Source organism: Erythranthe guttata, chromosome 8, assembly GCF_056151865.1.
Source record: "Erythranthe guttata isolate IM_541 chromosome 8, IM_541, whole genome shotgun sequence".
Lineage (NCBI taxonomy): Eukaryota > Viridiplantae > Streptophyta > Magnoliopsida > Lamiales > Phrymaceae > Erythranthe > Erythranthe guttata.
In genome coordinates, this window is record NC_142540.1 from 24,426,637 (window position 1) to 24,439,991 (window position 13,355).

Here is a 13,355-nt window from a genome sequence, read left to right on the forward strand (position 1 = left end):
GTCATCGCCGTTAGTTTTCAAACTTTTGGCCTTAACAACGTTTGATCTAAGTCTGAAAATTACAAGAAAAAACCACCCCTCACAGTATAAAAAAATAAAATAAAATAAATTCAAGACAACGGGAAAACATAGTCCACGACGCTAGCCACAATTTATTTTTTATTTTTTTAGTAATTACTTAAACTGGGAGGGGTGGTTTTTTGTAATTTTCGGACCTAGATCAAACGGTGTTACTGAAAACTAACGACGAGAGTCGCATTGAGACAATTTTTCAAGTACATGGGGCAAATTGATGCAATTAAGAATAGAATGGGGTAAAATAATATAGAGGCAAAGTATAAGGGGGGGGAAGTAGAATTTATCCAAAAATTAATTATACTTACGTACTAAGGTGGTGTTTGCAAATGATTATTTAAAAGCAGAAGTTAGTGATTGTGATTTAAGTTAGTTTTAAGTGCTTATTTCTAAAAGTTGGGGGTGTTTGCAAATATTTCGGAAAATGAACTAAAATTGAAAAAGCAGGATTAGGGGTGCTTTTAAAAAAATAGCTTAAAGCAGATTATTTTAAGAGAAGCAAAAGCAAAAGTTGATTTTGAAAACACCTAAAAACAGATTATGAGCAAAAAAAACCGTATAATCACTTTCAAAAAGCATTTGCAAACACCACCTAACAAGATTTGAAAAGGAAAAAAAAAAATCGGAATTTTGGAAATTGTAATGCCTCAGAATTTGTTCTGATATAGAGTTTTTTTAATCGAAATATGCGAAATTTATAAAAAAGAAACATGAAGTACATTACCGACTCTGCTGGGGATCGAACCCAGAATCTCTGGTTTCGTAGACCAGCGCCTTATCCATTGGGCCACAGAGTCACTCCTTCACTTTCGATAATTTATTTAAATCATTACTTAAATAATAATAATAAAAAGAAAAAACTAATAAGTAAATTATTGAACCGACTCTGCTGGGGATCGAACCCAGAATCTCTGGTTTCGTAGACCAGCGCCTTATCCATTGGGCCACAGAGTCGTTGATATTCTATGCTGTTGTAGTAACAGTATTAAGAATTAAATTAAATAATTGATCTTATTTCACATATAATTATTCAGTTAACATAGCCATAGGTTATAAGAAAATTTAACTCTTATCTTGATATATCGATAAATTATGTATTGAACCGCCCATAGTGTAATTATACAATTGGGTTATCATAAAAAAATTAGATAAAATTTGAATTTTGAAAAACTGATTGTATCATATACAAAGTCGAATAAGTTATGAAGAGAAAAAAAAAAAAAATCGATAGAGTTATTGATAAGTGTTCGTTTTGCACGATTTTTGCTTATCGAATCTTCGAGTTTTGGTCTTCGTTCGTCCGAGTTTCGGCTTTATTTGTATATATTATTGCGTTTCTTGTTTTATTTCTTTTTTTAGGTTTTGTTAGCTTTTGTTGCCAAGTCGAAGCCATTTGGAAGCGAAACCGATTTTTCAAGCCGAGAAAGTGGTCAATAAGACCCAGATCGCGATCCAGGAAAGTCGGATCGCGATCTGGGGGCAAATTCCAGTAGCAAGCAAAGTTCAGACCCAGATCGCGATCCAGGAAAGTCGGATCGCGATCTGGTGACAAATTCCAGTGGCAATCAATATTCAGACCCAGATCGCGATCCGCACTTCCTGGATCGCGATCTGGGAGGCGGTTCACGTTTTTTTTGAGAAGCCAGATCGCGATCTGACTTTATTGGATCGCGATCTGGCACGATTTTCAAGGGCAGATATTTTAAATTGCAAAGCTTCTTGAGGAAGCTTTGCAATTTACTATAAATAGAAGCAAGCCCTCACTCTTCATGCTTCTTCGACTTTTTACGGTTTTCAACGGTTCTTCGCGGGAATCATCAACGGGGGTTCCGACTTGGGTTTTTCTTACGCAATTTCTTTACGTTTTGTTCTTCATTTCCTTTGTACATTCTTTTGATACTATGTTTGTTATGAACTAAGAACATTTTCTTCTGGGGTAATGAAGCCTTGTATATATTGATTTCGATCGTCATTTCTGCTATCTATTTGTCGTGTTTTGATTTCGTTTATGTTTTCCTGTATTAAATGCTTCTGATTGTGTTGATCAGCTCTCAGACTGATATTAAATAGGAATGAACTCGAGAGAGGATTTCTTGTTTGAAGTTAGGAGAACATAGCTCGGGGTGTGGAAACGGAGACGTGATGCACTTCGGGTAGCCCTTAAGGACTTGACCTAAATGCTCTCTTAATAGCAGGTTCTGAACGGAGACGTCGGACCTGTGGGTAGACTCTAGCTACACTGGAGACGGGGGTTAGAGTATATTAGCGTCTGGGTTAACGAATAGGAACGTGATTTTAGATAGCGGATTTGTCGATCGTTGTTGATTATACCTAGGTGGATTTGGCCCTAGAAGTCCCCTTTAAATCGAAGTCCCCCGCGTTGATTTGTCGTTACTTTATTTTACGTACATTCTATATTTGCATGTTTACGTTCTTGCATGCTTTTAAATTAGGGTTTCTCACCAATCCACTTATTTACGATCGGCTAGATAATATAACGATAATATAATTACACTACTCAGCAATTGAATCTACAAGGTCCCTGTGGATCGATATCCGGAACCACTGTTCTGCAAAATGCGATACCGTATACTTGCGGTAATTTATACGTGAGGAAAACGCGTATCAAGTTTTTGGCGCCGTTGCCGGGGACCAATTTGATTTTATCTTTGCTGATAGTGTTACCAATTATCTGAGTATTACTTTAGCCATTTACTTGTTTTATTTTCGATTTTTACCTTGATCTTAACCACTCACTTTGTTTATGCCCAGGCGTCGAAATTTGGAAATCATACCTTACGATCCCGAGATTGAAAGGACATTACGTAGACTAAGGGCCACGCGCAACCAACAAAGTGAACCAATGGCCGAAGATCAAGGAAATCCAGAGCACCTGGCCTTTGAGTACGATCAAGAGCCAGGACGAGATCACGAGCAGCCAAGACCGAACCTGCCACCCGAGCGAACAATGCGAGAATACCGAACTCCAGCTATGAATGAGAACTATTCGGGAATCAGGAAACCGACGATAGCCGCAAACAACTTCGAGCTGAAAACGGGGCTAATCAACATGGTCATGGCGAACCAATTCTCCGGAGCAGCCACTGCGGATCCGAATCTCCATCTTGCCAATTTTTTGGAAATTTGTGACACGATCAAAGTTAACGGCGTTTCTGATGATGCCATTCGGTTGAAGCTATTCTCATTTTCTGTCAGAGACAAAGCGAAGAGTTGGCTTCTGAGTCTTAATCCAGGATCACTCACCTGTTGGGAAGAATTATCACAAGCCTTTCTGGCACGATTCTTTCCACCCTCGAAGACCGCACAACTACGAAGAGATGTAGGCAACTTCAGACAGATGAGCCAAGAGCCGATGCACGAGTCTTGGGAGAGATTCAAGGACTTATTACGACAATGCCCTCAACACGGATTCAACCCGTGGGATCAAATGGAGTTATTCTACAATGGGCTCGATCAACCAGCCCGATCTCTAGTCGATGCTGCTTCAGGTGGATCATTACAAAACAAGACTCCCACAGACGCTCGAGACATTGTCGAGCGAATGTGTGAGAATGCGTACCATTGGCCGTCCGAACGGAGTGGTGTACAAAAGGTGGCCGGAGTCCATCAACTCGAACCTTTAGCCGCAGTTTCAGCACAATTAGCGATCCTATCAAATCAGGTCGCCCAAATTTCAGTTCGAGGGCCACAGACCGAACGAGTAGCAGCAGCAAGTACCTCACAAGCCACAAACGACGATTGGGAGCAGGCACACTTTATGAACCACCGATTCAACAATTTCCGAGGAACCAACAATCAGAACCAAAACCCTACTCATTACCACCCGGGAATTCGGAATCACGAGAACTTCTCCTATGCCAATCCGAAGAATGCTCTACAACCACCTCCCGATTTCAACCATCAAAGAGAGCAACGAGGGCCAACATATGACGAGCGTCTTCACCGACAAGAACAGGAAATGGAGGGGCTGAAATCAACAATGAAGAACATGGAAAAGCAAATAGGGCAAATCGCCCAATCCATGTCCACAATGGCAAAGGGTGGATTCCCGAGCAATACCGAAGTCAATCCAAAAGAAAGCTGTCAAGCCATAACCACCCGAAGTGGTCTGCAAATGACCGATCCTCCTTATCCGACAGACGAATCACCAAGGCCAGCTGTACAACCGACCCCGGTCGAGCCGGAAATCACCGTTTCAGGGAGTAATACAAAAGAGGCTAGTAAGCCCAATAACATTTCTTTTCCTGATAATCCCCCTCTTATGGTAACTCCTATTCCTTTTCCAGAAAGACAGAAGAAGAAGAAGTTCAAGGATCAATTGAAGAAGTTCATTGAAAAGATCAAGCAGATTCGAATCAACATCCCTTTTGCAGAAGCCTTGGAGGTAATGCCAAACTACACCAAGTTCATGAGGGAAGTCCTATCCAAGAAAATTCGAATCGAAGAAGACACACCAGTGACACTCACGGCAACTTGCAGTGCCATTCTTCAGTCGAATCTGCCACCAAAAATGAAAGATCCAGGGAGTTACACTATTCCTTGCATTATTGGCAATTCTACTTTCGATAAAGTTTTATGTGATTTGGGGGCAAGTATTAATTTGATGCCTATGTCTGTGTTTCTAAAACTGGGCTTAGGAAATTTGAACCGCACTCGCATGACTTTACAGCTAGCTGATCGCTCATTGAAATATCCCGATGGGATTGTAGAAGATGTGCTAGTTAAAGTAGATAAATTCATTTTGCCTGTTGATTTTGTGGTACTTGAAATGCCTGAAGATGATGAAGCACCAATCATTTTAGGTCGTCCATTCTTAGCCACTGGTAAGGCGATGATTGATATGGAATTAGGATCTTTAATGCTTAGGGTAAATGGGGAAGAAGTTGTTTTTAATTTGACAGATGCATTTAAACACTCTGAGCATGTTGAGCATTGCAGTAGAATAGACGTGATCGAGGACTGTGTTTCCTCCTTTTTTGATTTGTGTGAATTATGTGATTCTGTTGAGCACTGCATTGTTAATTCTATTGATTTGCATTCTGCCTCCCCTGAAACCCCTATTGAAAATGATGTGCTTGATTGTGTGTTGTTTCTTGAGTGTGCCGAGATTTTAGGTATAGACGAGGTAGGGATCGTCCCCGAGATACCAGTTAGTGTGAAAACGGCCCCCGTACTGGAATTGAAGCAATTACCGGATTATCTTTGTTATGCTTTTCTTGGAGCAGACCAGACTTATCCGGTGATTATTTCTTCTAGTTTGAGCGAGGCCGAAACAAACACACTGCTGGAGGTCCTTAGAGAATATAGGTCAGCTATAGGTTGGTCTATTGAGGATATTAAGGGAATTAGCCCATCTATTGTTCAACACAAAATTCTAATGGAAGACGTCTATAAACCGAGAGTCCAACCTCAGAGGCGGTTAAACCCGTCAATGAAAGAGGTAGTCAAAAAAGAAGTCTTGAAATTGTTAGGCGCTGGTATGATTTATGCAATTTCTGACAGTCCGTGGGTCAGTCCGGTGCAGGTTGTGCCAAAAAGGGGTGGGATGACGGTTATTGTGAATGATAAAAATGAACTTATTCCGTCTAGAACAGTCACTGGGTGGCGTGTGTGTTTCGATTACAGATTATTGAATGCAGCCACTAGAAAAGACCATTTCCCCCTTCCCTTTATCGATCAAATGCTAGACAGGCTAGGAGGTTTCGAGTATTACTGTTTTCTTGATGGTTATTCGGGGTACAATCAAATTTCAATCGCCCCGGAAGACCAAGAGAAAACTACTTTTACTTGCCCCTACGGTACTTTTGCATTTCGTAGGATGCCTTTCGGTTTGTGTAATGCGCCTGCTACCTTTCAACGTTGTATGATGTCTATATTTCACGATATGGTAGAAGAGTTTCTTGAGGTGTTTATGGATGATTTTTCTGTGTTTGGATCGTCTTTCGATCATTGTGTGCACAATCTAGAACTTGTTTTGAAAAGATGTACAGAAACGAACCTTGTTTTAAATTGGGAAAAATGTCATTTTATGGTTCGTGAAGGTATTGTTCTAGGCCACAAGGTCTCGAAAAAGGGTCTTGAGGTGGATAGGGCAAAAATCGAAACGATTGAAAAATTGCCTCCACCAAAGGATGTGAAGGGAGTTAGAAGTTTTTTAGGGCATGCTGGGTTTTACCGTAGATTCATTAAAGATTTTTCGAAAATAGTAAAACCATTATGTCATTTGCTTGAGAAGGAAGCTGTCTTTGATTTTGATTCTGCTTGTTTGCAGGCTTTCACGTTTCTCAAGGAGAAGCTAACCCAATCACCGATTATGATTACTCCCAATTGGGAGGAACCATTCGAGATCATGTGCGATGCGAGCGACTATGCTGTAGGTGCTGTATTGGGACAAAGGAGGGACAAAATCTTCAAAGCCATCTACTATTCGAGTCGTACACTTGACCAGGCACAGAAGAACTATTCAACGACCGAAAAGGAAATGCTTGCAGTCGTTTATGCTGTTGACAAGTTCAGACCGTATATTTTGGGGTCTCAGGTGATCATTTACACCGACCACGCAGCTATTCGATACTTGTTCGCGAAGAAGGACGCCAAGCCCAGACTCATCAGATGGGTACTACTACTCCAGGAGTTCGACTTGGAAATCAGAGACAAAAAAGGGAGCGAGAATGTGGTAGCAGATCATCTTTCCAGACTCATACTAGAAGAAGTTCCAGCCGAAGGAAATATTCAGGAATCCTTCCCAGACGAGCAACTGCTCGCCATTAGTACTCACACTCCGTGGTATGCTGATGTGGCCAACTTCTTGGCCAGTGGAATCATTCCTGACGATCTATCGTATCACCAAAAGAAAAAATTCCTTCACGACAGTCGTTTCTATCTTTGGGACGAGCCATTGCTTTTCAGAACCGGCCCCGATCGAGTCATCCGAAGATGTGTTCCGGAAACAGAAGTACGTGAGATTCTCACACATTGCCACTCTTCACCCTGTGGCGGGCATCACGGGGAATCTCGCACTGCCGCCAAGGTTCTGCAGTCAGGCTTCTTTTGGCCAACCCTTTTCCGTGATAGTTACGAGTTCGTGAAACGGTGTGATCGGTGCCAACGAACAGGGAACCTATCCAACAAAAGCCAAATGCCTTTGAACAACATGCAAGAGGTGGAGCTTTTCGATGTTTGGGGCATAGACTTCATGGGACCATTCCCTTCTTCGAACGGAAAGTTATACATTCTGCTTGCCGTGGACTACGTGTCCAAATGGGTCGAAGCGATTGCCACCACGGCCAACGATGCTCGTACGGTCCTCAAATTCTTCCACAAGAACATATTCTCAAGGTTTGGGACACCCAGGGCGATCATTAGCGATGAAGGATCTCACTTCTGCAACAAACTGCTCACTAATCTCACGAACAAGTTGGGAATCCGACACAAAATTGCGCTTGCCTATCATCCACAGACAAATGGCCTTGCTGAGTTGTCAAATCGAGAAATCAAACAGATTCTGGAGAAGACCGTGAGCACGAACCGAAAAGATTGGGCATTGAAGCTCGATGATGCACTTTGGGCCTATCGAACCGCATTCAAAACACCGATTGGTATGTCTCCGTACAAACTCGTGTATGGGAAAGCGTGCCACCTGCCAGTGGAATTGGAGCACCGAGCATATTGGGCAGTCAAAAAGCTCAATTTCGATCAAACAGCTACCGGCGATCGTCGATTGCTTCAACTCAACGAAATGGAGGAGTTCAGAAATGATGCTTACGAAAATGCCAAGATTTACAAAGAAAAGACGAAAAAGTGGCATGACAAAAGAATTACGAAGCGAGAGTTCCGGGCAGGTGACCAAGTCCTGCTATTCAATTCTCGGCTACGACTATTTCCGGGAAAGCTCAAGTCCCGTTGGTCGGGACCATTCGTAGTCCTAAGCGCAACCCCACAAGGAGTTATCGAAATACGAGGACGAGACGGTCCGTCGTTCAAAGTGAATGGGCAACGAGTTAAGCATTACTACCCGAATGGTGCTCCCGAGGAAGTGGAGCGTGTCGCACTAATTTTCTCCCAATAAATCCAAAAGAAGTCGAGCCGTCGACTGTAAAACAGGCGCTAAATGGGAGGCAACCCATTGTTGCTCATATTCTGTCATTTTCCTTTTTTCTTGTTTTCGTTTTTAATTTTTTAGCCTTTTTCGTGCATCTTTATAATTTAGGGTTCAACACCTCTATCTCACCCATTTAAATTTTCGTTTTGCCAGGTTTTAGGTGTCCCGGATCGCGATCCAGGTAAGTCGGATCGCGATCTGGGGTGTTTTTCCAGTAGCAGCCAGTTTTGGGCCCGGATCGCGATCCAGGTATGTCGGATCGCGATCTGGGACGTTTTTCCAGAAGCGGCGGATTTTGGGCCCGGATCGCGATCCAGGTATGTCGGATCGCGATCTGGGACGTTTTTCCAGAAGCTGAAATTTTAAGGACCAGATCGCGATCCAGGAACGCCGGATCGCGATCTGGGGCCTTTTTCCAGAAGCTGCAAGGTGAGACCCAGATCGCGATCCGGGTATTGTGGATCGCGATCTGGGGACGAAAAACAGTTCAAATTCACAAATCCCCTTTCATTTCCTCATTCCCCCTTTTCTAAATTCCAAACCCTAACCCCTCCCCAACTTCAAAATCTTCAATTTCTTTCATAAAAAGCACATCAATCACACACTTGATCATCACAAATTCACGATTTGCACATTTATTCCAAGAATTTGTGGGTGAATCTTCAAGAAAAGGTAAATTTTCAATCTAATCCTCATTTCTTTTATTTTCTTCAATTTTTTTCGAATTTCACCAAAATTTCATGTTTTTTCCTCTTGTTTGTTAATTGTGTATGCTTGTCCGTGAATTTGTACTTGGTGTTGGGATTCAAAACATGAATTTGCGGGTGAACCAATGTTTAGATATAGGAATTGCCCTATTGTTCTTAATTTCGAAATAAAGGATAAAATAAAGATTTGAATGACTTGGGTTGATTGTTTAGCTACCTATTGTTGATTGTGGTGGTGGATTCTCACTTGGGTGTTGTGATTGATGTAGGAGGGATAGGTACCAAACAACCGGGGGAAATCAAAAGGATTACCAAGTTTGGCACGCCAAGTGTTCGACAAAATTCCCGAACCAACTTCCAAAGGCTTTCGACCCTCCATCTCGCACAAAGTCGAACGAAATGACGTCGCCGGCCAAGAAACTCTTAAAGACGGGCGAAACCACCAAAAAAGCCCAACCCAAGGAGAAGGCTCCGGCAAAGGGAAAAGCCGCACCGAAGAAAAAGGCAGCTTCTCGAGGCACGGGAAGCCAAGAGGGCACTTCGAGCGCACCACCACCATCTCAGGTGCCGGAAGAGCAACAAACCCCACGCACGGGAAACGTGCAACTTGAGATGGGATCCCGGGCTAATCAACACACCATCCTTGACCACGTAGTCCTCGAGCCGGGAGATGAGTTTTTGTACCTGAACGTCGAGGCCAAGAGAGAGTTTATACGTCGCCATAGCCGACCGTTTGTTCCAGAAAGAGAATTAGATATCTATGGCATGGAAAAAGAATCGATTCGAACAAACTTTGATCGTCGGAAATGGGAGTACTTGGCCAGACGACCGGACGACTACAACGAGAATCTCGTGAGGCTTTTCTATGCCAATGCCGGTTTTCACCCGGGGTCGGTGGTCGTTCTTCGAGACAAAGAGGTGCGCTATGACGCCGCTACAATCAACGATTTTTTCCACATACCCGAAGTCCCGACCGAGCCGTTTCAACAACTGAAGTTGGCAACGACCTATGAGGAGCTGATTCAGACTCTTTGCCCTAGGGGTTCGAAGTGGGAAAAAGGAGAGCACTGGTTTCGTCGGGGGGAACTGTCAAGAGAAGCGAAGGTATGGATGTACTTCGTCAGTAGCAGGCTTATGCCCACAAAATCGACGGCCAAGACCTATGCCCCACGTCTTACACTGATGTATGCCATAATGAAGAGGACACCTGTGAACGTGGGCGCGATCATACACTCGGAGATCCGACGATGCTTAGGTGATACCTCTCTAGGTCTGATGTTCCCTTCCCTCATCACTACACTGTGTAATCGTGCAGGGGTCCCCACATACGCTGATGACCGGCTCATCAGGTCACCACAGCCGATCTTCCCTTACCACAAGCTCCAGCCAGCGAGTGGACCCCTAGGCGAGGGCGACTCAGACTTACCAGATGCGGGTCCCTCAGGTGCTCATGCGGCTCGACCACAACCAAGGGCCAGAAGAGGCAGACAAGAAGCAGAACCACAGCTCCCTGAGTATGTCGGCCAATGGATGGATGTTATGGAGGAAAATGTGGGATGGTTCAAGAAAATGATGAAGGCCATGGCTGCAGCGCTTCAGTGCAGGACCGATGACATTGTCGAGCCACGGCCGTTCCCACCACGGCCTCGATATGATGTAGCATCAACCTCCGCCGCCGACGAACAAGCACAAGCGGCAGCCACTACACTGGTGGCACAGGCCTGGGAGGAGTACGAGCGGGGACGACCGGAAGAGGAGGGAGGAGCCCACGAGGACGATCACGACAACTAGGGGACGTTGTGTTTTCTATCCCTTTTATTTCTTATTCTGCTTTTGAGCATAGGGACTGTGCTAGAATTTAAGTTTGAGGGTGGTGTGTGTTGAACTTGTTTGTTTGTTTTTTTTTTTTTTTTTTTTTTTTTTTTTTTTTCTTTCGTTTGTTTTGGGATAAGTCGTTGGATTGATATTTCGTTTACGATGTATCTTTGCTAGACTTTGTTTTTATTTTATTTTATTTATCTTATTTTGATTTGGTCTTTTGCATGCATATCATATAATTTAGTTTCGTTTATGTATTTTGATTCCGTTTTTGTGTTATGTTTGTCACATGCATTTCATTTAGGATCGAGTGTAAGTTGCATTTCCGGGTTCTTTTGAAGCAAAGCAATTAATGAATTAGTAGATGGGCTAGTTGATTTTAAAATTGAAATTATGGATAACCGGCTAATTATAGATGTATCCTCCGACTGCGTTTTTGCAACTTGTGTGGATAGCCTTTCGAATCCTTCCCGATTAAGCTTGAGCGCACTTTTCTGAGGGGTATAATAGCCTGAGGTTTGGGGGGCGAGTTAGAATTGAATTAGGTGTTCACGATTTCCAGTTGTTGGCTAAAAGTTCTATCAATGGTCTTTACGTTTTTATTTTATGTTTTCTGTTAAAAAAAAAAAAAAAAAAAAAAAAAAAAAGGAGAAAAATAATAATTTGTGGTATTGTTGTGATTCACGCTCTGATTTCCCCGCCTTTCTGACTCGAGCTTAACCCGTTGGGTGCACCTCGTCGCCTAAGTCTCTCGAGCTGTCGAGCTTGGGGGTTTCTTGGACTAAAGTTCGATAAATGGGTCAGGGAGATAACACAGTGGTGTCGGGCCTTGCACGAGTCACGATTATGCCCGTTTCAAAAAAAAAATGAAAAAAGGAAAAAGTTGTGATGAAAATCACCAAAAATATTGTAGTTGTCATTTCTTTTATTTGAATAAATAGACCTACTTATGCCCAACTCGAGTTTTTGAATCTCTGAATCAAAACTTACTTTTCACCCACATTTCTACTCAAAACCCTCGATAATTGTGTTTATTGTTTAATTACGGATTCTTGAGCCTATCTTTCATTTTGGTGTAGAAACAACTAATTGCGTCGGTAAGAAAGTCGAATACCTTAAGCCGTATGCCATTCTAAGATTTTAGGTTATCTAGCTCGTTTCATCTTTGGAATTAATTGCAATGCTTTGACCAATCCGGCAACTTTGTGGGTGTGTTGTCTGAAAACCCTCACGAGACACAACTCGTCCTTTGGGGGTACCCAGGGGTTCAAAGGCTTGTTGCATACGCTAAATGCAATCGTGTTTCCCTACGTTAGTGGCCTAGTTTAGTTTGTTGTTTTTATTTCATTTTCGTTGTAGTTTCATTTTGATTTACTCGGGACGAGTAAAGATCTAAGTTTGAGGGTGTGATAAGTGTTCGTTTTGCACGATTTTTGCTTATCGAATCTTCGAGTTTTGGTCTTCGTTCGTCCGAGTTTCGGCTTTATTTGTATATATTATTGCGTTTCTTGTTTTATTTCTTTTTTTAGGTTTTGTTAGCTTTTGTTGCCAAGTCGAAGCCATTTGGAAGCGAAACCGATTTTTCAAGCCGAGAAAGTGGTCAATAAGACCCAGATCGCGATCCAGGAAAGTCGGATCGCGATCTGGGGGCAAATTCCAGTAGCAAGCAAAGTTCAGACCCAGATCGCGATCCAGGAAAGTCGGATCGCGATCTGGTGACAAATTCCAGTGGCAATCAATATTCAGACCCAGATCGCGATCCGCACTTCCTGGATCGCGATCTGGGAGGCGGTTCACGTTTTTTTTGAGAAGCCAGATCGCGATCTGACTTTATTGGATCGCGATCTGGCACGATTTTCAAGGGCAGATATTTTAAATTGCAAAGCTTCTTGAGGAAGCTTTGCAATTTACTATAAATAGAAGCAAGCCCTCACTCTTCATGCTTCTTCGACTTTTTACGGTTTTCAACGGTTCTTCGCGGGAATCATCAACGGGGGTTCCGACTTGGGTTTTTCTTACGCAATTTCTTTACGTTTTGTTCTTCATTTCCTTTGTACATTCTTTTGATACTATGTTTGTTATGAACTAAGAACATTTTCTTCTGGGGTAATGAAGCCTTGTATATATTGATTTCGATCGTCATTTCTGCTATCTATTTGTCGTGTTTTGATTTCGTTTATGTTTTCCTGTATTAAATGCTTCTGATTGTGTTGATCAGCTCTCAGACTGATATTAAATAGGAATGAACTCGAGAGAGGATTTCTTGTTTGAAGTTAGGAGAACATAGCTCGGGGTGTGGAAACGGAGACGTGATGCACTTCGGGTAGCCCTTAAGGACTTGACCTAAATGCTCTCTTAATAGCAGGTTCTGAACGGAGACGTCGGACCTGTGGGTAGACTCTAGCTACACTGGAGACGGGGGTTAGAGTATATTAGCGTCTGGGTTAACGAATAGGAACGTGATTTTAGATAGCGGATTTGTCGATCGTTGTTGATTATACCTAGGTGGATTTGGCCCTAGAAGTCCCCTTTAAATCGAAGTCCCCCGCGTTGATTTGTCGTTACTTTATTTTACGTACATTCTATATTTGCATGTTTACGTTCTTGCATGCTTTTAAATTAGGGTTTCTCAC

General features: G+C 42.7%; 2 non-coding genes across 2 annotated transcripts; both read right to left on the reverse strand.

Annotated features, from left to right (window-relative positions):
• Positions 1-799: 799 nt before the first annotated feature.
• On the reverse strand, positions 800-872 carry TRNAR-ACG (transfer RNA arginine (anticodon ACG)). The gene has a single exon. It is a non-coding gene; the product is annotated as a tRNA-Arg (tRNA).
• Positions 873-956: 84 nt separating this feature from the next.
• Positions 957-1,029, reverse strand: TRNAR-ACG (transfer RNA arginine (anticodon ACG)). The gene has a single exon. It is a non-coding gene; the product is annotated as a tRNA-Arg (tRNA).
• Positions 1,030-13,355: the final 12,326 nt, after the last annotated feature.